This window comes from Nematostella vectensis, chromosome 10, assembly GCF_932526225.1.
Source record: "Nematostella vectensis chromosome 10, jaNemVect1.1, whole genome shotgun sequence".
In the NCBI taxonomy this organism is placed as follows: Eukaryota; Metazoa; Cnidaria; class Anthozoa; order Actiniaria; family Edwardsiidae; genus Nematostella; species Nematostella vectensis.
The window spans coordinates 13,153,354-13,176,602 of record NC_064043.1 but is presented as its reverse complement, the minus strand read 5'-3'; the positions used below and the strand labels follow the sequence as shown (position 1 = coordinate 13,176,602).

Here is a 23,249-nt window from a genome sequence, read left to right as displayed (position 1 = left end):
GAACAGAACCACATAATGTGTAGGAACCTTGAAATGGGAAGCGCTTCAAAGTGATCGACATCACGTAGCATTTTTTAGGGGCGAATGACATCTGCCACCGTTTGGCCCATTGCTCAAGGTAATGCAGGTCTTGTTGTAAGATTGCGTAGTCGGAATGGTCATGGATGGGGCGATAGAGTACACTGTCATCAGCAAAAAGCTTCACTTGTGATTGGATACCAGATGGCATGTCATTGATGAACATTAGAAATAATATTGGCCCCAATACAGTGCCTTGCGGCACTCCAGACAGCACAGTTGACCAGCTTGAACAGGCACCATTTACAACAACTCGTTGCCTACGGTCAATCAGAAAGTTTCTAAGTCATATAAGCATTTTTCCTCTGACACCATAGAACTGAGCCTTAGCAAGAAGACGTTCGTGGGGAACAGAGTCAAATGCTTTGGCGAAATCCAAAAAGATGACATCTACTTGGCCATGAGCATTTAACACTGAGGCCCAGTCATGAATCACTGAGACTAACTGCGTTGTACAGGAGAGACCTTTCTGAAAACCATGCTGGTGGTGTGAGATAATGCTATGTTCAGAGAGGTGGCTTGTGAGTTGTTTACATACTATATGCTCCATGACCTTGTGATCTTCCCTACACCTTGAAATAACTTGGGAAATTCCTTACGAAAGTCTTGGGGTGACTGGAGAACTTCCCTCACAGCATCAAGCTTTACCAGCCCCAAGTCTACACAAACTTTCTTACTCAGTAAAGAGCAGGACTGGTTTCTAATAACATAAATGCGTTCCTGGGTTTTGCTTTGGCGGTATTTCAGGGTAGCCTGAAAAGTTCCAATAACTTTATCCCCTTTAGCCATGGAACTGAGTCACTTAGAACACAGACAGTGGCACCTGTGTCTAGTTTAAACTTTGTGTTGTGATCATTTACCCCTATTTGAGCAATCCAGGGATCATTTGCTTTCCCTGTAACCTCCCAAGAAACAAGAAATCCTCTTCCCAAGGGCTTTCAACTTCATGAACATTTTTAGGAGCTGGGGCTTTCGTTTTGCTTTCGCAGACCCTCTGATAATGACCTTTCTTGTGACATTTGTTACACGTCGCTAACCTAGCAGGGCAGTCCTTTCTTTCGTGAGGTTCATTGCCACAGAAATGACACTTCTTACCCCCTTGGAAACCCCCCTTGGGAACCCGCCTTGGGACTATGTTTAGCTTTCTTTTGGTTATTTTGGGGTTGTTTTCTCCTGATAAAGTCTACACTTGTCAGACTTGTTTATCTCCCCCCCAACCAGATCTCTGTTTTTCTTTCTCATCTCGTTCATTCTACACCGTTCAATAGCCTGGGCAAGAGTTAGATCTGCTTTCTGTTGCAGTCTGTCCGAGAGATTTTCGTCTAAAACTCCCACTACGAGGCGATCTCGAATCAACTCTTCTTTCAGACTAGAGTAATTGAATTCATCTGCTAGGCGATATAAATCTTGTATGAAGGAGTCAATGGACTCACCTGGCTTCTGAACTCGCCTGTTGAATCTCGAACCCTGTCCACAAAAATGTTTCGGCGTGCGCCAAAATACGTCTCGAGTGCCGTTTTCATCTCACTATAACTCGCCTTCGATTCGTCGACTTTCAACGTCGCTAAAATATCATCTGCACAGTCTCCCATAGCGTAGAGTAGAGTGCTGACCTGCTCGGTATCCGTCTTGTCTTTGAGTCACGAAGCAGTCCTGTGCCGTTCAAATCTCTTGATCCATTTCGTCCAGTTATCAATTTGCTCGAGGCCCTGTTTGCCCGAAGCGAACTTTTCCGGAAGAGGAAACTGTATCTGGAGTTTGAGAGCTTGAGGCATCTTCTGGGTCCGGCATTTCTGCTTTTAAAACGCTGCCACCATGTAGTATCCGCTCGTAGTGAGGGGGAAAATCGAATGTACAAACGCAACGTTTTTTTCAAGATGGTGACTCACTCAACTCCGTTACAAACACGTGCCCCAACATGCAATGCGGGCGCTACACAGGTATACCGAATACTACAGCTGGTGTCTAGCAGTTTGACATCTCATCCCTGCGCTGAGTTTGCTGATTCTGGAAAGAAAATATGCAGTTTCCGTTAACACTCTAGTAAGCTGACAGCTCCATTTAAGAACCTTTCTAATACCAAACTCTGCACTATTTTCTCTCGTAAGCGGAATTTGTACAATATGGCTCAAATTTGCCAAGTTTAGCTATAATAATACGCAAATAGCTTGGTTTTGCATGTACTACCAAATAAAAGTAATAGTGTAACTGTCAAACCCCTTTTCCCGTAAACGTAAAGTCACCACATTCACTCAGGTGTTCGCTTGTAAAATGTATTTTAAAAAGGTTGAGTATTTGTCACGTTAGTGTTAATAATAGTTGAATTTTTGTTTTAACTGCCTTTTGAAACTGGTTCTGAAAGCCACTGTTTCTAGAAGCATTTGCAAAGTATAATTATAACTTAAATACTTAAATAAATACTCCCTATACACATGTATATATAGCTTACGCTAGTAATGGGAGGGTTGGTCAGCTTTAAAGCCGGCGTAGGTGCGAAGGCACCTTTAGCTGCCTGATGGCCGGCAGAGCGGCTGATTTAAATGCCTCTAGGGTTACTTGATTGATAACGTTACTTGGAAGTAAGTTCCAGATTCTTATAGCTCTTGGAAAAAAGGAATAATTATAGGATAGAATATTAGACTGTAGTTGCAAAAAACTATGGTTATGCCTCCTAGTGACTCTATATGACGGTTGAGAAACAGAAGTAGGGAGAGGGCAGGCCACAAGGTTGTTATAGAATTTAAACATTAGAACTGACTGGTGGAATAGTCTTCTAGTTTCAAGCGTGTCCCATTTTAGTTGGTTCACAAGCTCTGTGGAGCTAGCTTGGAAACTATAGTTGTTTGTTACAAATCTGGCTGCGTTCTTTTGTACTTGTTCTAATCTATTTACGTCTGTGTCTGTATAAGGGCTCCATGTCGCTGAGGCATATTCCAGTGATGGTCGTACGAGCGATAAATAAGCACGTTCTTTTACTGCGGGCTCGCAGGGTTTCAAAGTTCTTCTAATCGCGCCGAGGGTTTTGTTAGCCTTCGTCGCTATTTTGGAACAGTGGGGGCCCCAGCGTAGTTGTTTATTGCATCTTACTCCAAGATAGTCTTGTTCTGCCACTTGAGTAAAGGGCTTCGCGTCTGCAGTATACACGTATGTTGATGGTTTTCTCTTCTTCGTTACTGATAGTAAGTAACATTTTGTCACATTAAATTCCATTTGCCATGCCGATGACCATTTATAAACACCGTCTAGATCTTCTTGGAGTGCTGTATGGTCATCCGTTGTAGAGATTGGACGATAAATGATCGTATCATCTGCGAAGAGTCTGACCTGGGACTTCGATGCTTCACAGATGTCATTTATATACAGTAGGAACAGAGTTGGTCCCAGAACGGAGCCCTGTGGAACGCCTGATGTTACATGCACTTTGCTAGAGTGGGATCCATTGACTACCACGTACTGGGACCTGTTTCTCAAAAAGCCAGATATCCATGCTAGTGTCTTCCCCTCGATGCCATAATGAGAAAGCTTCTTGAGGAGCTTTGAGTGCGACACTTTATCGAAGGCTTTACTGTAATCTAATAGTAAAGCATCCACTTGGCCATGATGGTTTAATGTAGTTGCCCAGTCGTGGAATGTGAGGACTAGCTGAGTCTCACAAGATAGTGCTTGCCGAAAACCATGCTGGAAGATAGACAGTATGTTGTTGGCTGCTAGATGCTTGTTCAGGTGGCTAAGAACAATGTGCTCCATAATCTTACAGCAGATGCATGTAAGAGAAATTGGGCGGTAATTTTGTGGTTGGTCTTTGGCTGACTTCTTGTGCACCGGTACGACCATTGCGTTTAGCCAGATTTTTGGCAAAGTTCCCTCTTGATAGCTTTGATTAAAAATGAAGCACAGTACACCGGATAGTTCCTTTGCCAGATCTCGTAACACGCGAGGCGAGATGCCATCAGGACCATTACTTTTGTTTACATTCAAACCAGCTAGCTGTTTAAATACGCCAGCCTGAGTAATGGTAATATCACTAATTTTGGGACATGTTGGAGGGTCAAGGTCGGGAACGACACCATCGTCCATAGTGAAAACACTCTCAAAATACTTGTTCAATGCCTCTGCCTTGTCCTTATCTGAAATAAACATTGAGTTCCCTTGGCGCAAGGTGGGAATACCACGACTCTCTGTCCTAGAGTGCTTGACATGGCTCCAAAACTTTTTAGGATTTGACCCCAGGCTTCCACCAATCACTGTATTCAAGTAGTGGTTATGGGCTGCCTTGAGTAATTTCACTACATGGTTTCTCTGGTGACGATAATTGCGCCAAGCATGGGAGTTTTTGTTGTTACTTTTCAATGCTTTAGATAGAAGGCGGTCACGCTTTCGTATTTGACGTTTGACTGACTGTGTTATCCAAGGCAGAGATGTTTTAGATTTTGTGAACCTGTATGGGATATGCGATTCCACTGCAGATTTCAACCGGTCTTCAAAGAAGGACCAATTTTCCTCCAAAGATCTTTCCTCGCAACAAAGAGTGAAATCTTCTGACAATTTAGCCACATCGCGCTTAAGGGCCGCAAGGTCCATCTTGTTATAGAGGTACACTTTATGTGGGGGGGTCTTTATCCGCCTTTAACCAATGTATATTAACCTTCTGTCAATATGAATAATAAAGCAATACCTGATTGACGGGTCCTAGGTCCAGGTTTGCTCTGATTGTATATTCTTGGCAGGGTACACTGCCAACAGGTGAAGTGACATGTTCATTAGCAGTGACGAAGGCCTTTGAAAACTTCAGCACTAGGAACTATAGTGGCGAAGAAAAGTTGTTAATTTGTCATTGATTTTAGATTTGCCATTAAAACATAGAGGTAATCTTACCAGGTCGCCAAGGCTGCTTGTTGGTGGAGGAGCAGTCCAATTATGCTTGCAATTGCTCCACTTCAGCCTTCAGGTCTTCGTTTTCCTTTCTGAGGCTGATTACCTCGTCTAGGAGGGAATTATCGACTGGCTTTTCTTCACTGTGAAGCATCTGACGAAAGCCACCACAACCGTGAAGGCTCTGCACAGCATTCACAACTGCACTCTCGGTTTCAGCATTGTATCGAGGAGTGAGCTTCTGCAAAAGCCAAATTTCCCTGCGAATTCAGCAGTTGGTGTCATAGTTAGCCCAAGTTGGAAGGTCAATTACCTGTGAAGTGTTGTATCTTCTTTGCGCTCTCAGCGCTCCGGATTTTATTATCCCCAAAATTTTATTTCAGATTCTAGGCAAGTAAGTGACTGTCTTTTCAGGAAAAATGACCATTTTTGATAGAGCGATGTACCAGATGCGACTTTTAAGGCCTCAATTTGTCGGTTTGACGATCGTGCAAAATGATGGATGCGAGGCTATATTTGAGAAAATATGTCAAATATTCTATTTTAACTGGATTAAGCCGAGATTAAAATAATATTGAGAGCACATATCCTGGTTGCCTCCTGTGTTGTTGTTGTGTTTCTGCGCTGTTTATTTTTCCACTGCAGGTAGCGATACTTGGTTCAAATTTTGTAGTGTTTTTCTGGGTCAAGCTGAGAAAAATAAGGAAAAATCCATAAAATATTTAATATTCGTTCGATTTCAAAAAGAAACACATTTTTGTAATCAGGAGACAAATTTAAGTCTATAGACAAATTATTGAAAAATCATTTTTTTGAGTATTGCATTTCATCTTGAATGGATCCTGGTTGCCTCCTGTGTTGTTGTTGTGTTTCTGCGCTGTTTATTTTTCCACTGCAGGTAGCGATACTTGGTTCAAATTTTGTAGTGTTTTTCTGGGTCAAGCCGAGAAAAATAAGGAAAAATCCATAAAATATTTAATATTCGTTCGATTTCAAAAAGAAACACATTTTTGTAATCAGGAGACAAATATAAGTCTAAAGACAAATTATTGAAAAATCATTTTTTTGAGTTTTGCATTTCATCTTGAATGGATTAGCGGAGCGCTTCTTAATATTCAAACTACCCCCAAAATTTATCACTGTTAGTAGTGCAATGTGATAGGCCAATATTTGAACATTTTTTCAAGCAACAGAAAAGGCTATGTGAATTGATACTGGAGAAGATACCTTTGGATTCAAATATAAAACGACGATAAAGTCTTATCAATATTGTCAAGCTATGCTTTAAAATTTCAAAAACTCGTTTGATAATGTATGTATCAATGTAAAGCCGGGGGGTGGGGGAACGGGCAGAGGTGGGGCATTTTGTTAAAGTTTTCGTCCGTATTATCTTTTAGCCAAGTTTTAGTTAATGCAATTATTGAAAATTCGTGATTCAGCATATTTAGATGCTAATGTGATTGAATGACATATGACCTTGCTTTGATTTTCATCAATTGTGCAGCAGGTATTGCAAAATGTAATGTTATTTATACGTCTTTATTCACTTAAAAAAATGGTAACGGTAACAACGACCATATATACTGTATAAAGAATGAATTTAGAAGTTTCGAACTCCATTGTTGTGATTCACGATTTATTTCGGGAAGTATCTTTGGCCATTGATGAAGAGATTGCCTAAAACCATATGGACTTTGTGGCCATCCTTCTTTGCTTGTTTCATAATTGGGTAGAGAACTTTCCTTTCATTAGTGATCTCCTTTGGGGATTGCTCGGCGATTCCAATTTTAGTTTGTTTAAGGGCATGTGTTCTTGAAAATTCCCTCTTGGAAGCAACCAATGGCCTTGATGAAGTCGGGTTCTTTTTGCCGATTCTGTGAACTCTTTCAAGTTCAATGGAGTCAACATTTTGCAGCTTCATATTGACCTTCATCATATTGATAAGGACTTCATGAGGATTTTCACCATCTTGTTCAGGGATATAAAAGAACAAGAGGTTATTGCGCATGCTACGCGTGCGTAGGTGGAGCAGGTCAGCGTGATCGCTTTCGCTTCTTGCCTCGAGTTCTTTCATCTTCTCTATAATGTGTGCGCCTTGTTCCTTCATATCTTGCTCCAGGTCTTTAACGGTTTCGTGGGTGAGATAATAGGGTGTTTCAAACGTTTATTATTTCTCTGAAAAAGCTTCAAATTGGGACAAAGTTAGAGTCTCCTTCAAGAAGTAAGTTTTTTTTTGCAAAACAGTCCTTTCAGCAAATACGATTGCGATTTACCTGCTCGCTGCCTGGTATGCAATAGTGTACAATATGATGGCGCAAATGGGAAATCTAAAAGAAATTGAAAAGGGTTGAAGTGTATAGACGTTTCCTTACAAGGTAGACAACCCAAAAGGCCATGACAGGACATGGCATACTACAATAAAGCACGTAGCAGAGGCATCACAATCACAGATAGCCGGAAAAGCAAACTACGTTAAAAAAGAATCAAGGTTTTCAGCTGGCTTTCAGTCCTATAACCATTATATCATCCGTGGAATTGATTACATGAACGGAGTAATATTGGGAGTGCAGAAATTGTTACTTAAGTTATGGTTCGACCACAGTCTATCCAAGGAAATCTTTAGCATATGCAAACTTGTCAATGTGATATATCAACGATCGCAACTAAAAACACCTACTCTAGAGATCAAAAGGCTTCCAAGGTCAATCTCAAAGCACGTTAAGCACTGGAAGGCCAACAAGCTACGTTCATTTTTTCTCTATCATGGCCTTCCAGTCCTGCGTGGATTTCTACCAGATTATTCTCATCATTTTTTGTTTTGCTCGAGCATTATTTCTACTTTTAAAAGATAGCATCTCGGCTGTCGACCTGGAGACGGCGGAAAAGCTTCTACAAAGCTTTTGTTCAAGATTTGCAAACCTATATGGCGAACGATATAGTTAACTGAAACTTTTCAGTACATGCATTCTCTCCTCTTGCCACCCTCTTAGTTATAAGAAGGGTTTGTGTCTAGGGAGATGGCCTACATCCGTTGAGAACAAATTCCACACTTGCCAGCTTCTAAGCCGAAACAACAATTTATTCTAGATACGGTTACGCGATTTCACAACATACATAACGGCGAGTGTTGAATTCACGGAAAGGCAAAATGCGTTTCGAGGCAAACATGGCATCTAATAAACGAATCTAAACATTTTGTCATGAGGTTCCACCCGGCTAAACAGAATCTTCTAAAGATTCTTATAAAAAACTGGCAACTTATCACGGATCTCAGCCTCATACGGCTAGAATCTTTAATGAACCTATAGTCTCTTATAGAAAGGAGAAACCGCTTATAGACTTTTAAGATAGAGCCACAATCTCCCATAAAGAACTAGGTATCAAAGCAGATTTATTTACAATTGTGGCGGGTGTGGCTGTTGGCAATATTACACAACTCTCTAGCCCACAATAACACAAATCTGTTTTATCATAAACTGCTTTGTGTGTATGAGCAAGGCTAATGTCCTTACTCTGGGAGCCAAACTAATTAGATATAACATAATGCATATATATATTCAATGATTATATAGCTTCTTATTTAAAATATGTTTACCATAATAATTTGTAAACATACACAATATTCTGACTTGAGACTTAAATTTTTTGGTTAGCTAGCAAGTTTTATTCAACATTTTAGCCAATAGAGAGGCGTGCCTTGTATTTTTTATCATTCACACTGCTGTGGATTAGTGACATGATTCCATCACTGCAAAAGCAACAACTGTTGTCTGTAGGAACTGCATTCTCTAAGCCACAGTAGCAGTAACTGGCACCTATGACAGGAATGTACACTTCCTTACTCGCACTATTGCTGGTTGGCTCAAGGAGCCAAACAAGCATGACAAATTCATGTCCAAATATGTCTTGCCATCTTGTCCTATATGATGTGTTTTGGCTCAACCTGTACAAGGCTTCCATTGTAACAGTCAACATACCCTGATTATAAAGCCTATACACTGACTTGGCATGCATTGGAAGGATATTCCCTAAGGTCAACACCGTAGGGCTTATTGTGTATGGAAGAAACATTTTATCTGCATGACAGAACTCCATTGCATCTTTCTCTAGTTTCAATAGATCTGCCTCTGTTACTTCAAATCTATTGAAAATATAGCAGCAATCCCTTAACCATATCCCTATGTATACTAGGGACAGAACTGTCTGCCTTTGTTTAGGGGTGTCTTCCTCCCTATTTAAATGTTTAGTAAGTCTCATGAAATGATGGCAGAAAATCTTGACTCTTTGCCTGTGAATATGCGCTGGAGATCTTGTTTTTTTGCTCTGTGTTTTATCAAACCATTTTTTTTTTTTTACATTTTTTGCCAGGCGCTTGGCTTTAACTTCAAATTGCAGGGCATTGACTACTCTAACAAAACAAACGTCTTCAGGGATTTCTAAAAATGACTTAATGGATGGCAGTATTACTGATTTACCTAGTGATTTCTTTAACACATTTTTAAAATAATACTGCCATGCATTGTTTTTAAGATGTAGAGGCTCATCATAAGCTATGTCAATGTACTTTCCAATTAGTGGAGGGAATTTTTGCCTGCTTTTCTCCTTGGCAATAAATTCAGTCACCTTTGTACGTTTTGTTTTGCTAGCTAGTGGCTTCCAAGATTCCAGTGGAATTTTTAGGGTTTCTACTTTTTTAGCTACAGCTACTCGGTGGTCATATTCCCAGGGGTGCCATTTACAGATTTCATCATTGCCTAAGGTCACCGCAGTCAGAGGAACTTGCATTAGCAAAGGTAGAAAAATAAGTAGCTGCATTTGACAGTTCACCACCAAGCATAGCTAAAAAAATCATGTCATTTGGAAACTCTGGAAATTGGAAAGAGACATGGAAACCTTCTATTTCATATACCTTACCCTTCCAGGTCAGATATCTGTTTCTGGGCAGCTTGGATGTAGTTTCTTAACTCCACGGATGTCTCTTCACAATTTCCTCCAAAGACTAAAAAATTATCATTGCTTGAAGCAACTCTCTTCCCTGTATTAAAAAACTTACAAGAAATGAACATGCAGCCTCATTTTTTTCCAAAAGGGCATCCATCTCCACCAAATGCTACTTGAAATGTTCCCTCAGTTTCCCCAAACCATTTTAGGGCACTGCTACGGGATTTTGATTTCAAGTAGTATCTGGCTAATCTGGGCAGAAATTCACGCAAGTCTCTGTACAACCACAAATAATCTCATCTATATCTGATGAGAATGACTCATCAACTGAATGAATATACACTAACGCTTTCTTGAGTAGTTCCTTTGTTGACGGACTTCCAACTACAACTATAATTATAAGAAGAAATTCTTTGTTGCCTGTTATGAAGAAAGCTGTGGTACCAATTGACTAAGTACGGATTAAGTGATAATTGTTTCAGCTTATGCGACAAAAGATCATGCTTAACACAGTCAAAAGCTTTGCTAAAGTCCATCGTAAAGATCCTAACAGCTTTGCAATCAGAATTATCCATGTATTTGCACACTTGATGTTGGATGGATATCAGAGCATTTGTGCAGTTCCCTCCTTTTCTGTAAGCGAACTGGGAGGGGCTAAGGTTAGCCTCGACGGGTTCCCTGGCGAAGTTTTCGTATACGACCTTTTCAAACGCCCTTGCGATGACAGGTGTGATGTTAATCCCTCTATAATCCTTGTCTTCCTTAGGGATGTCCATCTTCGGTAGAGGGTTTATGTTCGCTCTCTTCCATCACAGGGGCCATTCCTGTGTAGATAGAGAGATTCCAGATTTTGTGTATTACTTGTACGAAAATTTCTGAAAAGTCTCTCCATATCCAGTGAGGTATCTCGAAAGGTCCCGTTGCAGTTTTCTTCAAATTTTCAAGGGTTCTCCATACCAACCTCTCAGATATTACTGGCACCTCCACATCCTCTGCAATCTCTAAGTCAACCGGCTTCGTATAGTTGTCACGGCAGAGTCGCCCGAAATACTCGTTAAGGCCGTCTAAAGATGTCTTATCCAGTGCGACCGTAGAATTGGAAACGCGACGTTGAGATTTGGAATCGACACTCGCCCACAAATCGCGACTGCCTAATATGTCAGAGGGATTCTTCCGGTTCTGGCTAATTATCTCCGAAATCCTGTGATTGATGACCTTCAAGCGCTTTTCGTTATTTGGAGTAGGAGCTATTCTCGACTTTGCCCAAAACAGAGATTTGACTAGCGGCATCATCCATGCAGGGTCTTGTGTTGACATTTGTACTGATCTTAGTGGCATGTGCTTGTCCATTAGTGTGCGAATTCTTTGTTCCAATCCTCCCACTGCTACGTTTACATTTGTTGCCTTAGTAACATCTCCCCAGTCCGTCTCAGCAAACTCCATGTACAGCGCCTGTTTCCGGTGTTCCCTGCAATCGTGCACTTGCACTTTCCTGCGTATGGGCTTCAATTTACGGCCTGCTGGCAGCGCAAACCCATTGTGGTCTGTTTTGATAAGCATGTGAACTGGATATGCTTTTCCAAAGAGAATCGGGCGGTTGGTCAAGCAATTGTCAAGAATAGCATCGCCCCTCGTGGGGAAATCAACCAGAACGTCCCAACCAGACAAAGCCTTTAGTTCTTGTAGGTCCAGTCTATTGAGATCACCGCCACATACCACAACAGTGTCAGGGTGTTTGTCCAACACAGAATCCACAAAGCTAATTAAATAGCTCATTAGATCCTCGTCACGGTAGTCATGCTTTGGAGGATTGTAAAAGCCACAAATTAGCATGCGATACCCTGAAGGCAAATATAGAGTTAAAAGATAAAGTCAATACTTCGGATTTCCTTCACAAGGTTGTTAGAAATAAGAAGCTTTGGTATTGGACAATTTGCCATATACTTCATTGCTGTTTTCCCTCCCCTTTTTTCTAAGAAGGCATCATTGATGAAGCAAGCTTTGCAGCCTGGTATGACCTCTTGCCCATCACACCTGCACTATAATACACTGCTATGCTTCTTATTATATAAATGGGACTTCTCAAAATTACCTACTTCTCTTTTTTGCTCTCTGTTTATAATGCAATTTGTTACTTTTCTATTCCAAAGTAAATAGTCGGCCAACTCACTTGTCTTCCAAGCCTTCTGAGCGTGTCATAAAGCCCATCTAGTGTAGGGCGTTTGTTGTTTTTTGTGCCTCCATGGATTTTAGCAGCCATTTTCAAAGTCTCGCCTCGGGTCAACTAGATTATCTAGTGATGTTAGATACCTTGTGCGAGTACATGGCTAAAGTAGATTAAATTGTTACAAAGTGGAATAAGACTCTATTAAGTCAGGAGCCAATAATGACAACAAGTAACAAAAAGGTTTCTGTATAAATTCACCCTGTGTGCTTTTAGGTGTTCCCACTGGTATTACACTTGAGAACTCTTCAGATTCTTGTCGACATAACAATGGTTGTTGACATGAACCCTATTGTTGTTGAGCAGTGCGCGGTGTTGCATGGTGTTAAAGTTCTTGCTTGAATCTCTACCAGTGACTGATATGCATGTGCAGTTATTCTTTCTGGGATGTTTCTATTGTTTAGGCTTTCAATGCAAATAAGATTCTCTACATTATACCCGAAAAAACAATTTCGCACATCTTTCCTTAGTCTTCTTGCACTAATCCTTACAAAGATTTGGCGGCAAGGTTTTGACAAACAAATGTTATCAGAATACCGGTTTATTATGCGAAGGTTGTTAGACGCTTCGCATTTCCCAAACTCTTTAGGTGACTTGCAGAGTATTTTTCTCGAGTGAAGTTTCATGGCCGTCCATATCAGGGTGGAATATTCTGAGAGAGAAATGGCAAACATTTCCAGATGCAGTTGGGTGTATCGATGGGACACCACATGAAATTTATCGACGTCAGGTCGTGCCACAGGTTAATTTAACAGTGGTAATCTACATTATCCCCTGATGAACACACAGCTTGTTGTAGATAACTGTGGCAATATTTTTTTTCTCCAAGCTGGATTCCTAGGGTCAATGAACGACGCGGTAAACTTTCTAATGATTAACAGAATTGAACCCGGTTCCCATTTTGGTATGCCTGTGGGAGTGGTTCTCCTCGCAGATAGAGGTTATGGAGACCTTATCTCTTTTCCTACTCCTTTTTTGCGCAGCGCAGATTCGTAGGATGTCAAGACACGAACAACGACATGCTCATTATCAAAATGCCATGTGATTTTTACTCTGGGTACCAGAGGCTCGAGCTTCACTGTACACTAGCACGTGCTAGGTTTTTCGGGCCGATTGTCTGGTTGGTTATAATGGTTTGTGATTTGTCAATTCATAACACGTGATCTTGAAACTCGCAAAACCGGGTTTTCTGAATTTTTTCACAACAAAGAAAATTAACTAAAATTAAATAATACATAAATAGAATACATCAAGTAAAAATAAATAATAAAGGAACTAAAAGAATTAAAAAATAAGCTTATGATACTTTTTCTTAAAATTTAAATATGTATCTGCATCTTTGGCCCCTTTTGCCCAGTCATAAGCAAGTTTTTGGCAAAAGGTGGTCTTGCCCACCCCAGATTCCCCCTCGAGGAGAACACTTTGTACCGTCTTGGATGGTTCACTAGCAGTAAAGATGTCATACATCGGCACCTTGATATCGGTGTCTTTTTTGATGATCTCCAGCTCTGTGAACATGTTCTCCAGCGTAAAGTTGCCGTCCCCATGTCTTCAAGCGGCTCTATCGATATATCTTCACCTGTGGTGTACCTCTGATGAAGATACTTTATAAAGTCTTGAATCACTAAACAAACAAAGATGCCATCAATTAGACACACAGATTTAAAGCAGATCTAAATAGAAACCTCTCATCAAATGAGCTGCAAATGATCGTATTGTCATCCTTAAACCATTGGCCCCAGGCTATTTTTAGCAGAATAGTACCATTAAAAATAGACAGAAGAATTGAAATCTGAGAGAAAAGACATTGCAAATGACATGTAAGTCTGACAGGCTCATTGTTTTTTTATCCAAAATTAATTTTTAATTATTTGTTCTCTTTACCCAGTTATTGTATAATCCACTACAGCCTTAAACAAACCCTCCGTATCTCTGTTGCCAACGTTTTACCTTTTGCATCACTAAAATATCATGACTGAGAATAACCTGGAGACGGCAAGGCTTTGAGGTCTTTGCAGTAGTGACTATTTTAGGATAATTAACATAACGCATGAAGCTTGCTTTTTCAATATTGTATAAAGAATTGCAATTTTAAGAATAAAATTGGGAATCTTTATCATCTGAGTCTGACGAACTGGATCTGAACAGACCAATACAAGTCAGGTAATGTACTGGCGGTCGTACCTTGCAAACTAAAACAGCTGACCCAGCACAGGGTACCCATCATAACAAAACTACTAGGGTACTGAACTAGAGTACAATGATATCATAACAATATACATTTAAAACTAGCACACAAACAAACAAGGTTATCACTGTTTTGTAACATCACATGCAACATCACTTCATTTGTTTGGAGAAAGAAATATCAGAAATTCACCTAAATACACAGATGGTAATGGAATGACAAATTCACACAGAAGTATAGACGTCTGCTTGATGCCCTTTCGGAACATTAAATGGCAATTTTCAATAAAAGAATCTAGAGCTTTCAATCCATGTGCTCTAGAAATCCCTAGAAATTTCTGGATAAATTTTCATTTCAATTATATCCCTTTTGCATATTTCACATAAAAATAAATTGGATTTACCTTTACAAATGCAACCTTGTCTTCCTCAGTTATAGTGGCCATATCTTTGCTGTCTATCTTCCAACCTGAAAAAAAAACCTTGCTGTTAATACACTAATAGGGACAGTGACTATACAATGAATTCTACATCTATGATAAATATGTGAGCAGAAAAAGGGAGGAACTCTGTTACACTTACTTGGTGATTCAACTTGTTGTGAGGCTATTGCAGACAAGATCTTTATTGTACTTTCTTTCAAATCACCTTTAACTTCAGACACGATCTTTTCTGTATTCTCTTTTAATTCAGTTTTCACTTCACTAACGTAAGACACAGTCTTTTCTGTATTTGAATCACTTTTACGCGTGACTTTAGCTGACAGCTCAGATATGTGCTGTTGAATATCCCCAGTAGCTTTTTCGGTAGTAGATGATAATTCAGACATTTTACCAGTCATCTCTTCCACCTTTTGGGACACACCCTCATCAGCATCCTTATTCATCTTCCGATCTGGAACAACGACAACTTTCTGTGAAAACATTGACTGGGCCAGGACACTTCTCAATACAATTAGCCTGCAGTCGGCAAAAGAGAGAGGGGGGAGGGACAGGCAGACACTGGTACAGTCCTGTATAGATAAATTAATGTATACAGAAACACTTTGGTTTTAGTTCTAATGAATCGTTCACTAACCGACGCACATTTGCTTTTGGCATTATTTCTTTCTGGAATTGCTGTAGCGCGAAAATATTTGAATATTTACAATTTTTTAATATTTTGGGCTCAAAATTCTGGGTACGGCTTTAATGCGGGTGCGTCTTATACGCGGGTAAATACGGTAATAGGTTTACAAGGGTGCTTACCCTTGTGTTTATAACAACAACACGATTTTTGAGTTATGTAGAGAAGAAAAGGGTGACACTAAAAAGAATGAGATTGACTGTGGCAGGACACTTCAATACATTTAGTCAGCAGTCATAGAAAATAAAAAAAAAATGAATATAGGAGAAAATAGGAGAAAATAGGAGAAAATACATAGGGGGAGGGAAAGACAGACTACTACTTGTACAGTAGTAGATTTACAGTGGTTGCTTATCCCTCCCTCTCCTCTTCCTCCCCACTCCTCCCTCCCTACAAACAATGAGATAAAAAATAGCAATTTCTGACATTTCCAAGCTTCCAGGGGTAGCATGCCCACAAACCCCCCCTAAGAGTGCAGATTTCACAGTTCCCAACTTCACCATATTTAAACCTTTCTTTATTCCAAGGATACAAAAGAGAGTTTTATATTCTACTCAAAGTGTACCAAACTACTGTATTACCTGACAAAAATATGTGTCTGGGCTGCTTTTTATATATTGCATTGTGTTTGCTTGCAGTTTGGTTACAAGAGTTCAAAATCATGATAAAATTGGTATTGAGTCCCCACCCATCTCTTTAGCAATTCTTTAGGAAAAGCCAAGATCAACCCCTGGATATCACAATTGTGGCCAAATTTGGAAATCCTTGAGAAAGATTGCTGTGTAACAAGATATTCAATGACAATTCAATGTCAACCATTGGCATAATTATAATTCTATCAATAATACCAATCAATTTTTCAATGGTGCAAACCTAAGTTCAAAATACACCTTTAAAAAATAATAATTTTGTTGAACATAATTTATGCTTTGTGTTCTTAGTATCTTGATAAGGTTAGACCTAGTTTCCTTTCCAGACAGCCCCTTCCCCTTGCACTAGACCTACTTACCCATTTTCTGCACTTTTTCGGATCCCATTTTCAGCTCTTGTAAGTCACAGTGAATCCATCTTTGAAGAGTTCCATGATAATCCTTGGTTCCCTTGGGCCTTGTTTTCGTATCATCTATCTCAGCCTTATCCTCCCCAAGGGAAACCATCTGAGAAAAGATCTGAGATCTTATTCCAACAGGCCTCATCAAGTCAGAATCATCGATAATCACTATCGTGGTGCGATGGCCAAATTCATTTCTCAACATCCGTATCCTCACTAAATTAGCCTTATCTGAGTAGTCTGTGTCAGGTGGATAAGTACTCCAGAATGGATCAGTAGGAGTCGGAGTCAGGATTCCACAGATATTTCTTAGTAACATGGTAAGCAGGGTTATATCAAATAGCTTACAGTCAGGATTTCCACTTGGAGGATAAAGCAATGGCCATTGCAGTCGTACCCCCTCTATCAGCAGTTGCACAAGGCGCAGGAAGTTCTCGCGGTGGGAGTCAGAGGCCATATTTTCTAACAGTAAGAAATTATTTATTGTTCAAGTCTGTATAACCTTTTACTGAAAGAAATCTAGAAAATAAAGCATTACAGTGGTGTGGGTAAAGAGAAATGCATTAAGTTACGAATACGAGTACGTGGGAGACGAGGGGTACCACAATGACCAATTTATTTCTGTGGGAGGGGAGGGTGTGTGACAAAAGTTCACATTACCTATACGGATAGATAGATAGATGCCTTTTTAATGAGGGATTCACTTAATATCACAATGATAATGTACGCATGGCCCTCAACAGAAACAAAATAAATAAAAGCTATTTACAAATACTGTTTACAGCAAAATCTTTGACGAAAATATTAACAATAACAATCCTTTGCTAATTTATAAACTTATTTACAATGTTGTTATATATTCTCTTAGTTTTGCGGAGAAGGCGGCGATTGACTTGGCTTCTTTGATTTTTAGTGGCAATGCGTTCCACCTTTTAGCTGCTACAAACTTAAAGATTTTGCTAATGTAGTTATGATTTGCTGAATTTTTAGTGTTCTTTTCCTGCTCCTTTCCTGCCAATTTGCGCAACTTTGGCTTGCTACAGAAAAACATCGATTCGGTTTTGCTTTGGTTCAAAACCATTTTGTTTTCATTCGCCCATTCACCTTTTTTAGCTCTTCAGTAAGACTCAACCTCACTAACGCTACTTCCACTTGCGACTTGTGTTGTATCATCTGCATTCATCTCGAGTGCGCTGTTGGAGACTTCAAGTGGTAAGTCATTAATAAACAGAATAAACATTAAGGGACCTAAAATCGAGCTCTGGGGAATGCCTGCAGTAAAGGGCTGCGAATCTGATAGCTGACCACTTATTGTGACTTTCTGTTTTCGGTCTTCTAGATAAGACTTAAACCAATTTAGTGACTTTCCAGAGACGCTATATATGGAGAGCTTTTTAATAAGCGTGTCATGATTTACTAAATCAAACACCTTTCGGTAGTCTATGAGGTTCAAGCTAGATATTAGTTCCTGATCCATATTTCCAATGAGATAGTCAATCATCTTTACTAGGGCAGTATCGCACGAGTGATAGGGACGTAAACCTGACTGGTTACTACTTAATAGCTTGTGGCTTTTAAGGTATTTATATAAGCAATACTGATGGGCCGGTAGTTATCAACACTCAGGCGGTCTCCAGCTTTATATATTGGACAGACTCGCCTCTTTCCAGCGCGCAGGGAATCGTCCAGTTTTTATACTTTGGTTGATGATCTTAGTCAACGATGGAGCTATGGCTGGGGCTGCAGCCCTTAAAAGGCGAGCACTTATACCGTTCAAACCTGTGGCTTTACACGTTTGTAGTTGAAGGTAACCTTGCACAAATTCTTGCATGACTTTGGGTATTTCAAATTCAGTGCCACTCGGGATTTTGCTGTCACAGACGCCGTGGTCGCCATCTTGGGAAGCTTATAAAAGATCACGTGGTTTAACCCGTTGTCACTTGCCATTGGTAAAACCACGTGACTAGCTGGGTTCATCCGATAACAATAAACCTGCCCGGGATCCCGAGGTACTTTCAGTTTTTAACCTTGGTTAGCCTAAATATCGGCCGTTTTCCGCGAAGGCCTTCTCTCGCTCTTGTTATATTTAAAAAGAAAACACACAATCGTCAGGTTTGAGGCAGTTGTGGCTTTACGACGGTTCGTATTGCAAATGTTGAAGTATGGTTTATATATCATTAATTGTTGCGGTATTTCAGTATGCAAGCACGCAAGTTCTTGGGTAGGAAAAAATATCTGTTGTGAATGCATGTCAAAACTGTCACTTTGAAATACACGCAGGCTCGAGTCATGAACATGCCTGCCCATTTATAATGACGGGCAAATGCGATGTAAAGTTTCGTCAAACGTTATTTCGAACTGATTTAAAAGTTTCCCACGCATCTGAGTCACTATTACACTATTGCTCTCTCTAGCAACCTGTCGCTGTCTCTTATGGCTGCGTAGAGTTCAAGCACAAATCTAACTAATTTATTAATACGCTTCTTGTAAGATGACATTAATTTTTTAAATGGCAGACAAGGGACTTTTACCTGCTAACTAGACAAGGTGCATGCTAAGGTTTATAGGGATGGTGGTGGTGGGGGGGGGGGGGGGGGTGTAAAAATCCCTCATCTGGAGTCTGCCATTTTGGATATGATGTCATCATGTGAAATCCTCTGTATAAACCAATAGGCATATTGGTTTCCACAGAGGATTTCACATGACTGTCTATCACATTACCTTACTCTTTGATTGGTTCAATGTTAGATTACAGCTTGCATTACTATTAAACAACCACCCTCTATTATATATTTAAATGTCACTAAGATACTGTTTGTTCTTGTGAACCTCAAAAACAGCACTTTTCACAACTATAATTGAGATCATTAGAATTCAGGTTTCATGTCTAATATTAGCAGTGAAGTTTACGGGGGAGAGGGCAAACAACTAGGACTCTTTGGATGGGTATAAAACTTGCTCCCCCATCCATCTCATACACTGTTCTACACCAAATCTCAGCAGGTTAGCCAATCCTGTGACGCAAATGATGATGCTGAAACCATCTTACAGAAGCCACGACGCATGTGATCACTGAGTCATTGACTTCTATATTCTGTCTTAAGAAGAAGTCTACAACTCCTGGTCTCAAATCTGAACCACTACAATCTACTCGCCCATCGTTTTTCACGTGAATCAGAGGACCCAAAACGTTCGCCAGCCACCTCTACTGAGGCATAACGGTCAAAAAATCTGGTAACAGATTCAGGGTTCAGCCCTGGAAAAATACATGAATAAGAATTTTGCAGATGTTCTAGCTGCTCTACTACAATGCAGCCTTTTGAATGTGGAGTGAAGCATTCATACAAGCCACCAGGCTCCTTAATAAGCCAGAATTCACTTGAGCGAACAGGTCCGATAGCAAGGATGCTTGTTTCTATCAATTCTTTGCTTGTTATTGGTCCCACTTGCAGTGACATTAAAGTCCCAGACTGTTTGCTTGTTAGTCTCTCAAGAAGGGGTAGGAACAGATCTTTAAATTCTGTGGGAAGGGGGATGTCCTTTATGGATAGATAGGATAGATAGTTTATTGGGCAATATTAAAAATATCAGCCAAAGGCTGAATTGCATAATATTTTACAATTAATAAGAGATAAAAATGAATAAATATATATTAAATGAAGGACACGCTCATTGTCATCAGATATATATTTTGGAAGAGCGTTGTGGTAGACATTTGAACAGCCCTTTTAAGAAGGATTAAGAAATACAATCTCTTTTCGCTTTCTTAATACACTCAGTTACGTGATTGTCCCAAGTGAGATCATCAGATAGTCATCCCTAAGATTTTAGCAGATTTGACTACAGGCAGTTCCTTCGGTCACCGGCCCGAAAACATGTTTGGTTTTCTTAAAATCAATCGTCATGACCTTACACTTGTCAGCATTCAGTTCCATATTCTGTTGGTTCGACCAAGCTACTACTCGAACTGCGGATTGCACATCACCCAGCACGCCTCGCGGCACGACGTTGGCAACGGTTGTATCGTCGACGTACTTCCAGGTCTTAGCTCCAGGAACCCTTAGGTCATTTATCATAAGGATAAATAACCAGGGGCCTAATTTGGTCCCTTGTTGAACTCCAGCGGGGACAGGACCCCACTCAATCAGGCAGTCTGATGACATCTTGACGCGTTGTTGTCTATCTGTTAAGAAATCCACCACCCAGAGTGCAACAGCCCGTGGGGTGTCCAGCTCAAAGATCTTGCCTACAAGTAGATTGTGGTCGATAAGGTCCGCTAGTCGTAAAGCACTACTCTCACAGCGGCACCGGTGCCGTCAGTGGCTTGGGCCCAATGGTGGATCATGGAGGTGAGAGCGTCAAGGGTTGACGACTTTGGAATACCACCATATTGGTCGGGGTCTATTTTAACCAAAACGGCTGGAGCGATGTGGTGACTGACAATGAAACCTTCAGCAAGTTTGGACAGCCTAGGTGTCAAAGAGATGGGGCGAAAATGTTTAGCGACGCATGTTACGGGTTTCTCCTTGGGGACGGGAACTACGTCAGCCATTTTCCACGTTGGGGGAAGACCTTGCTCGGCGAAACTGCTGTTGAGGACAGAGGTGACGGGACTAGCGAGTATATCAGCGTAGTCTTTAAGGAGCCAATTCGGCACACCATCAGGTCCGGTGCCTTCCCGGATAAAGCGGTGAGCACAGCAGGCTCAGAAACAGTCATCGAGACAGTGACTTTGTCTGGGATTGGAAGAGACTCAAGCCTTTTGAAGGGGAGCATTGGTTCCAGGAAGGCACTGTTTATCTTGTTAGCAATGTCACTTTCCGAAAGGCGGTCAAAGCCTTCAACTTGTAAGGTGGAGATGAGGTCCCCAGAGCCAGAAGCGGGATTTATACCTGCGATACGCTTGACATTACTCCACAACTGGCTTGGTTTGGAATCTTTCAGGGGCTCACTTTAGACGCGTAGAACTTGGCTCTAAGCGCTTTCCGTTCGCGGTTAACTGCGTTTCTGTAATGTCGGAAGCGCACAGTGTCGCCCTTGGTGAACGCTGATTGGCGAAGATGGACGAGTTTCTTGAACTGTGGGGTTGCTTAAGGGGTATCGTTGACATGGAGCTTGGATTTCTTTATAGGCATGATGATATTGAAACCGGTCATAATGGAGTCAGTTAGTAGCTGGAGTTTTTGCGAGCAACCAACTGCCGACTCAACAGGTGACCAATCAACGGCAGCGAGATAACGGCCGAGTTCGAGTTTCCTGCTTGGGCGTGTGTCGCGGCGTGATATGGATTTGCGGCTTGGTCAATTGCGAGGAGGTCTTAGTCTTGGGCGCAGGACGACAACTTTTTGATCCGACAAGCCGAATGGTGGCAGGATTTCAATTTAGTTCGAATCGTAAAACTGCGGCATATTGGTCAACACTAGATCTAGTATACGTTCACCTCTTGTTGGTTTGTTGACAAGTTGCTTTAACTTGGACTGGGCTTGGATGCGTTTAGTGTTTAACCGATTAAAATCACCGCAAAGGAGAAACCTACAGCCAGGATATTGCCCTTCCGCCGCAGTCAAGGTCGTCACTAGGTGGTCAATCATTCCTTGGTCCTTAACCGTTTGCCCCGGATGCTAGATGGTGCCAGCTAGACTTCCATAGGGTTTCTATCTGGATCGTGTAGATGAAACAGAGTTTTGAACTTGATGGTCGATTTAACGTTGAGACCAATGCCGCCATGGATGCCTGTAGTACGTTTTCTCGCAGTAAAATTGTATCCTGGGATGTCCAAGAGGTTGCGACTAATAGTATCCCTCAGCCAAGTTTCGGTAAAAAAAAACAAATCAGGGTTTTTGTCAGACATGACCAGCCGTACTTCGTCAATTTTCGGAGCAATGGACATGGTGTTAGCTAGAAGAACACTTACACCAGGTGCTGCCCGCACTGCCTTTTTATGAGGTGGATTAGCTAAACTCGACAGGTTCTGCCGGCGCACACCAGATGAGCGTGTGCGCGGGTTGTTTCGCGACGTGATCACTGGAATGGAACCGTTGTTTTCACCAGCCGGCTGCAAGGTGTCAATCTGAATATTTAATGTAGAAGGAAGAGAGTTATGTAAATTACTCTCGTCTTGAAGGTTTCCTTGCACGACTTTGCAGGAATCGGCTCAAATGCAGTCGTAGTAGATTTGCTGGTCTTGGACACCTGGATTCGGAGCCGGTGCTGGTCGCTGAAAGGCTAGCCGCCACGGAGACCTCGACGTGTTGGCTTGACTCTAGATAGACCAAACGAAGTCAAGCGTTGCTATAAGTCCGAAGCGAAATGGTTTTTAGATTGAAATGAGTATGACATAGACCTCAGGAAAGACCTCGTATAAGCAACTGCCATATCAGAGGAATGTGGCGTGGAAACGAAAGGCCTCCTGATGAGAATAGTTGAAAAACTTCGAAGTTAGTACGGAGCAAGATTTCTGGCGTGCTGCCTGGTCGGCGCTCAGTCATCACAAGTCCGTATGTATAGATCAGACGAAAACTTCCTCATTAGCTGTGCCTCTACAGATCTTTGATTTGTCTTGAACTCTCCCATGATACCAGAAGGAGTAGACTGGTCCATAGTCTAAAATGCACTCCATGATGTGTGTTGCCAAGTGCATATTTGGTGTAACTCTGTCTTTTACATTAAAGCTTTCCACTTTCTTGCCAAAATTAATGATATAAGTATGAGCAAGCTCAGCTCTTGTTTGTGTAATAAGAGTGCAAAATAAAGCCTGCCACAATTCGAGAT

General features: G+C 41.0%; 1 pseudogene; it reads right to left on the bottom strand.

Annotated features, from left to right (window-relative positions):
• Positions 1-19,371: 19,371 nt before the first annotated feature.
• LOC116618364 lies at positions 19,372-20,641 on the bottom strand (annotated as a pseudogene).
• Between the last annotated feature and the right edge of the window lie 2,608 nt (positions 20,642-23,249).